Genomic DNA, 7205 nt, shown 5'->3' with positions numbered 1-7205 from the left:
GGGCAACCCCATGTTCCCGGGAGCCCTGTCCCAGTGTTCCCCTCCTCGGTGCCATTCCCTACCTGAAGAGATTTCGTCCTCACTGAAGGAGTAGTCCTCGATGCTCTCTATCAGTAGATCTGCAAGAACTGAAAGAGGAGCAATGCCGTTAGGAGAGAAACCGCCTCACCCCTTCATCCCAGGTGCGTTGAGATGTCTCTGGGCCGTGCAGTATCTGCCTGACCTTTCTGCAGTGCTCTCAGAGGTTCACGGGGCTGGCGGAGCCGGAGCCCTTGGAGGAGACAGGGATTGGAGTTTCATGCCTTCTAATGAGACCAGGACGCTGCAGCAGTCACCTCAGTGTCAGTTCTGCATGCCCATGACCGTTGTCCCCTCCCAGCGCAACCATCAGAAACTCCAGTCGTTATGGGACTCTTGACGTGTGGCTAGTGGGAGTGAGCAACTGGACATTTTGTTCCCTTGATGATTTCCGTGTACTGCGCTGAGATAATAAATGACTGTGTATGATGGATCCTAGACAGACTCTTTCCTGGATCACTCAGCACTAGACACAAACCAGGAGCGAGAGAGGAGGCCTGCTCTCCTGTGTATTGCTCGGGCATCAGTGGCTGGCTTGACAGGGATGTTGATCAAGGGAAGACGTTCCTGGGCTCACACACACCCACCAGGTGCTGCTGGAGGTCTTTGGACCCGAAGAGATTAAGGTGAAGCCCCAGTTCCTAGAATAAATGGGGAGCGGATTCCGTGCAGCACTGATCGAAAGCATACAATGTGATGCTCTCGGGACAGAGGAGCTGCTAGAATAGATAAGGAAACCATAAAGGAACACAGCGAACCACGACGTTTCTGAATATGAAGAAGTCGGTGGTGGGTCTCTAGAAGCTGACCTTCCAATACCTTGGATGATTCCCCCGAGCCAACAGGAGGGTGCTGGCATACAAATAGGCAGGGGCACCTGGGAGCGGAAGAGAAATGCCCAAGGAAATGCGCTCATGTTGGCATCACGATGCTTCCCAAGAGGACCGCCCAGGAAAAGCATCCTCTTCTGAAACAGTGAACAGAGTGAAAAGGCAGCCCACAGATTGGAGACACCCTTGGCAATCCTTATTTCAGAAAAGGTGTGTTCACTGACAAAAAGGAAGAACAACAAAGAAAACCAACCAAACAAAAGAAGACCGGGATTTCACCAAATGAAAGAATCGAGAAAAAGACTGGAATAGTCTGTGCTGCAAAGGGAACGAATGACTCGGCCAGTCAGACAGACATCGTACGAAAAGATGCTCAACGTAAGGCATCGTGAGGGCAATGCGAATCCAAAGGATGCTGAGCTGTGGCATTGTCAGTTAGGGTGGCGAGGACCCAAACCAGGAATTCAAACCCAGGACCCATGTTGGAAGGAGGCAGAAAATTAGAGACTTTGTATGCAATTCATGGAATGCATACTGGTGCAACTACCCTGGAAAAGCCCGTTGAGTGTCCTCGGAGAGCAGCGAAATGTACTCCCGTGGATTCCGCGCATGCGAGTGAGAAAAAGAGATGTTGGAAAATCAGATTCTGTTCCAATACATGTTTCTCATGAGAGAAAGTCTTGTTGTCTGCCAAAGAACCCTGAAACCCTGATTTGGCTCTGTTTCCATTCCCAGGCACTGAACTCCCTTGAGTTGTCTCTTGGCCCAAACCTTCCAAATCTAACAAGGCCTTTGCATGGACAGATGGCCAGCGAAATGGGTGATGATTGTTCTGTCACCCCTGTTGAGGTTTGAGGTTCTCTTTGGCCACCTTGCGATGCACAGAGCATCCTTCGTTCCTGCATGGAGGGGGCCCAGGTGCCCCCAGTGATGCTCAGTCCCTGAAGACCACCTCATTCCCCTTGGATAGGACACCTTTTGGACCCACCTCCAAGATCCCCAGCATGGACCAGTGGTGGGTGTGGGATTTCCCTGGGAGAAGGCCAGTTGCATTCTCAGACACAGTATCTGCAGGGAAATGGTAGATCTCCATGGAGAAACACGGAGTGAATTGGCCCCATCTGTTCCCTGGCCACTACCCCTTTGTGCGGGTCATCCCCGAATGGGCTATTGTACGCGGCTGCCCCGGAAGCCACCTGCAGAAGGGAGGAAGTGTGTCCCCGCACTCAGTGTTTTCGATGAGGTTGGGAAGATGCATCGTGGGGCCTCTGATGCAGAGATGTGTGTGTGTGAGTGCAGTGTCAAGGGGGAGGTGCTGTGACCATTCTCGCCCGAGACCTAGCTTGGCGGGAGAGCCCCATGGACACTGACTCAGTAACAGGGATTGGAAAAGACACACTTGTGTCTTTGGGGCACAGTCTAGCCCTTCCTAGTTAGCGACGGGATTTGTTTTCTGGGGGAATTGATTTGTATTTGCAAGGAAAGAACCCCTCTTTCAATTGTAAGTGTTGAAGAGTTTTCCCATGAATGGACGTTCATGACGTGACAGTGATGGGAAACATCCCTGAGAACGCGGACACCATTAATCGCCATTTTGAGGGGACCAGACACGTTCGAGAGCACAGCATTCATCCACCTGACACACACACACCAACCCTGCGAATCACAGCACATGGATTCCCATGGAAACAGACCTTGTGCCCAGCACCCGATCCTACAGCACCTAAGAGCAGCACGGTAGCTTCCAGGGCCAGGGTCACGAGGCCTCGGGTCTCGGTCCGGAACATGACCCTTAGTCTCGTTGCAACAGGATCTGGATTCTGGGTAGCTCTCAAGATGGAGCCTGCAAGGAGGCCCCACCTTGCCCATTGTCCAGGTTGCTCAAAAGCAATGAGTGACTCTAGAGGACAGCATACTTACCATGCTCCCTTTCCAGCAGGGCCACCTGTGATTTCAGAAAAGAAAACATGATGAACATCAAGTCCTGCCTCGTCCTGTGTGCACAGCTCTTTTGGTCTCTTGGTGATGGGCAGGGTCATGGGCAGTGATATGGAATCCACCTAGAGGTCGCATGCCCTGGGTCCATTGGTGGCACGGCGGTGTCAGTAGCACCCGTGAAAAAGCTAAGGACCCTGTGGACTGTAACCAAACCTGCTGTTTCCTTCAAGGTCTTTGAAATGGGGTGTCCCTGGCTAAGAGTCGCTCCCTCAAGAATCTCCTCACCAAGGACATTGTACGTGCTGAGGTGTTCGGATCTGATTGCGAGTATCAGGGACATAAGGGATGCTGTACCTCACCTGAAGGAAGGCTAACTTACCACCTTGGTGAAAAATGGGACCTCTCCTTCTGTGCTGTCCACCTCAGGGTCATCGAACAGACTGTCGAGGGGATCTAGGTGGATACACACAGAGAGTGTCGGGACCCTGATGGGACTCTTCGGGAATCGCTCGGGGAGCTTTGCTTGGCGTGCACGTGTGGACAAGTGTGTGGAAGTGGGGAGCTCATCAGTATGGACTGAGCTGCAGTGGGCCCTTCCTGGAGGATGAAAGGTCCTGGAGAGGAGCAGGGATGTGAATAGAAACTCTGGCTCCTGTTGGAGCTACAGGGCCTAGGTTGGCTGTGAAATAGTCCATCTCCAAGGCACACCTACTGCCTGCCCCCAAACCTGCACCACCTAAGAGCAGCGCAGTAGTTTCTGGGGACAGGGCCATGAGGCCATGGGTCTTTCGCCAGAAAATCCCTTTCTGTTACTCCGACCCTTCTTCTCAGTCCCGCCGGACCTGGAATCAGGGTGGTTCTCGTGGTGGAGCCTGTGAGGAAGCCCCGACCTTTGCCCTTTTCCAGGTTGTTGCAAACAAGTGAGTGACTCTAGAGTACAGAATACTTACCGCCGTCCTCTTCCAGCAGGGACACCTGTGATTTCAGAAAAGAAAACAGTATGAACATCAAATCAGGCTTTGTCCTGTTTGCATGGCTCTTTTGTTCCCTGGGGGATGGGAGGAAGCCCGATGCGGAAGTGTGCTAGAGGCCCGTGAGCCACAAAGTGTGACAAGAGCAAAATGAGTCCTCTGCAGATGCGCCCAATCTTCCTAGAGGTCCCACGTTCCAGGTCCCACTGGACAAAATAGGTGGTAAGGAGGAATAGCTGCTACCCGTACCAAAGCTCCCTGCCCTCCAGATGGTAGGTGATCCTGCTGTGGTTGTCCCAGCCCCCCTGCAATGCCTTCGGGGTTAGGTAGCATTTGGTAACAGATTCTCTCTCAAACTTCTCCCTACCCTGTCAATGGTGCATGCTGAGATTTTTTTTATGTAACCTTGATTTAAAAAGCCAGAAGAGTTTTGTGTCTCCCCCAAAGAAAGGCCAGCGTACCACTCTGGTGTAAAACGGGGCGTCTTCCTCATTCTTTCCTGTTGAACGCTCACCCGCCTGTCCATCCAGCCAAGCTAGGGAGAGATCCACAGAATGGTCAGTCCACTGGTGGGGCTCGGCAGGAAGAGCTCAGGGAGTTTCGCTTGGGGTGGGCGTGCCCGGGAGTGTATGGCGTGGGTATGGACTGAGCAAGCTGCTGCTGCATCGAGAGAGGTCAGGGCAAGGAGCAGGAATGGAGAGAGAAATATTGACTCTGAACTTGAGCTACAGGGAGTGGAATCAGGGTGACCTCTTCAAGCAGAAAGGGTAAACACTAAGAGACACGTTCCATACTGACAGGCAAGTTCCTCCAACCAGCGCCTGTGTCATGGTCATGGTCAAGACCGTTTCTTGGCTGCTCCCACCAACCTCTCGCCTCTTCTAGGAGATTGTATTTCTGCAGAAGAACACTGTGTGGCAGGGTTGCATTCAATGCAAGCACAAGTACCCTAGAGGTTTCTATTTGTCCCTGAGTCATGCAGGGTCAGGAAAACCAAAGACCCAGGATTTCTATGTACTGACATCTGACCATTCCAACAGAGTCCCCATCCGCAAAGTGCTGATTCTTCCCAGTCTTTCCTTTCCTGTGGCATGTGGGTGTGTCCTTGGAGTCCGCGGGACCCAGTTTCCCAGGACCCAGCTCCCCCAGTCAGGATCCGGCAAGTTCACGAGAGCGCAGAGGCCAGGCGAGAGAAGGGCACTCTCTAACCTGGCCATGTAGCAGATTGTCAGGAAGTCGGATCGGGCCCCGAGCTAATGATGAAGCTTTCCTGGCCATTGCCATTTGCCAGTGAGCCTTCCCTCTATGTGCATTCAAGATGGGAGCGTTTTTGTAAGGCTGGTGGTGATGTTTGGGTCGACTAAAGTAGCTTCTGATTCCTTTGTGTTTTGACCCTGTTTGAGAAACGTCCCGAGCTAGGACAGATGTGGGCCCCTTCCTTTCTCCCCGTCCCTGTCTGAGGAGATGGAATCCTGAGCAACCCTCCAGGTGGAGCTGTGGTCAGCGAGGAATGTGGTGTCTTAGCGGGGTGTGTGCAGCAGGAATGAAGGAGGTTTGGCTTTGAAACTTTGACTTGTGCCCTCAAGTCCATTCAGTGGGAGATGTCTTCTGGTGAAACGCACGCAGTCCACACACCCACATGCCCGGTCCCGTCGCATCGACCCACGCGAAAGCGAGCCCCAACCCTCCGACGCACCAAGCACACCGCCCGAATGACCTACTGGTTTGCAGGGACTGTAGCACAGGGTCCTGGGTTTCTGCAGGACACTCCGTTTGTTCAGTCCGCCCCAGCCTCTGTTCCCGGGAGGAACTCAGAAGGGGGGAAGCTCTCCAGACCAAAGGAGGAGAGAAAACCCTACCTTGTTGAGTTAGATCTGTCCCCCTAAATGGAGTGATGGGGGAATAAGCATATGGGGTGTATCGAGTCGCCGCCTCCTGCAGTTGGAGAAAGGGAAACCCAGTGAGGATCCCCGCACCCTGTGCACACCGTGTGCACACATCTCTGTGCTCTTGGTGTGTGTCGTAAGCAAGCTAGATGCGATGCGGTCATTGAGTCTATGATCCAGAGGAGGAGGAAATGACCTCCCGAAAATGACCCCCTTGTCCTTGGCTCCAGCACGTTATGTCAAAATTCCCCCATCCATTTTCGTCAGCAACTCATTCCAAAGCCATTTCCCATAGACAGAACGACCTGGTGGAAAATGCTCACGACCATCCATTGCCTAAGCAATGGTGGTGCCCGTCTCAATCTGCTGTCCGTTAATGGTATAAACTCACGGCAGGCTCTCAGCACCAAGGACATGGTCTCACCCCTCTGGCATGTCCATGCTCAGACACTTTCATGGAAAGAGAAATCAAACACTGGCTGTCCCTCAGAAGCACAAAATGACTTTAGTGAGGTGACTGAGCGGCTCAGACATTGAAGCTTCTGCCTTCAGCTCAGGACCTGATCCTAGGGTCCTGGGATGGAGGCCCGCATTGGGCACCCTGCTCGAAAGGGGAGCCCGCTTCTTCCTCTCCCTCTGCTACTCCCCCTGCTTGCGCTCTCGTGCACTCTCTGTCTGTCTATCTGTCTCTCTCTCCCCTTCTCTGTCTTTCTGTCTTTCAAATAAACAAAATCTTGAACAATGAGTTTACCTGAGGGAGAGTCAGAGTTTCCTCCTCGGCCCTCAAAGTGGGTAGTAGCTCTTCCATCAGGTCATCGTGGAGAGCTAGGAGGATACAGAGGCACCATGAGGACACTGGTGAGACTGCTCAGGAAGTAGGAAGTAGGCGGGGAGTTTGGGTGGATGAGGACAGGAGGGGAGTGTGCACGTGTGGGGGCGCGTAGGAGGTACAGGCCGCACTGCTGCCGGGCCTTGTCCTGGTGCAGAGGGGAAGGGACGGGAGAGGAGCAGGGAGGAAACGCGAAGAGGGTTCTTGTCTTTCTAGCTAAAGCGAGCCCGATCAAAGCCAAATAGCCAGTCCAGGACATGGGAAGCCTAACCTGGCTTCTGTGTGAAGACCGAGTCCCATAACCTCTCCTGACTGACGTGCCACTAAGGTGTCCCACGCTGCTGCTTTGGACATCAGCTCTGGGCCCAAGATCCCACATGCTGCGACTATATGCATCACATCTGTGTAAAATCTTGCACAGCATAAAAAGGTGCCTTGCTTGCCAGGCTGCATTCAACCCTCAGGAAAGGAGCCTAGTAGTTTGCTTCACTCATCCTTTGTCTTCAGAAAATGCCATGTGCAACACTGGAGAGCACGGACATCGTAGCTTCCGTAAACAGCCGGCACCGTCGATAAGTGTGATAGATTCCTTCCACTGTTCTTGAGCTGTCCCGTGTGTGTGTGTGTGTGTGTGTGTGTGTGTGTGTGTTTCCCCTGATGACAGTGGCTGTCC

Source organism: Mustela lutreola, chromosome 4 (assembly GCF_030435805.1).
Source record: "Mustela lutreola isolate mMusLut2 chromosome 4, mMusLut2.pri, whole genome shotgun sequence".
NCBI classification, from domain to species: Eukaryota; Metazoa; Chordata; class Mammalia; order Carnivora; family Mustelidae; genus Mustela; species Mustela lutreola.
Note: the sequence above shows the minus strand (reverse complement) of the source record.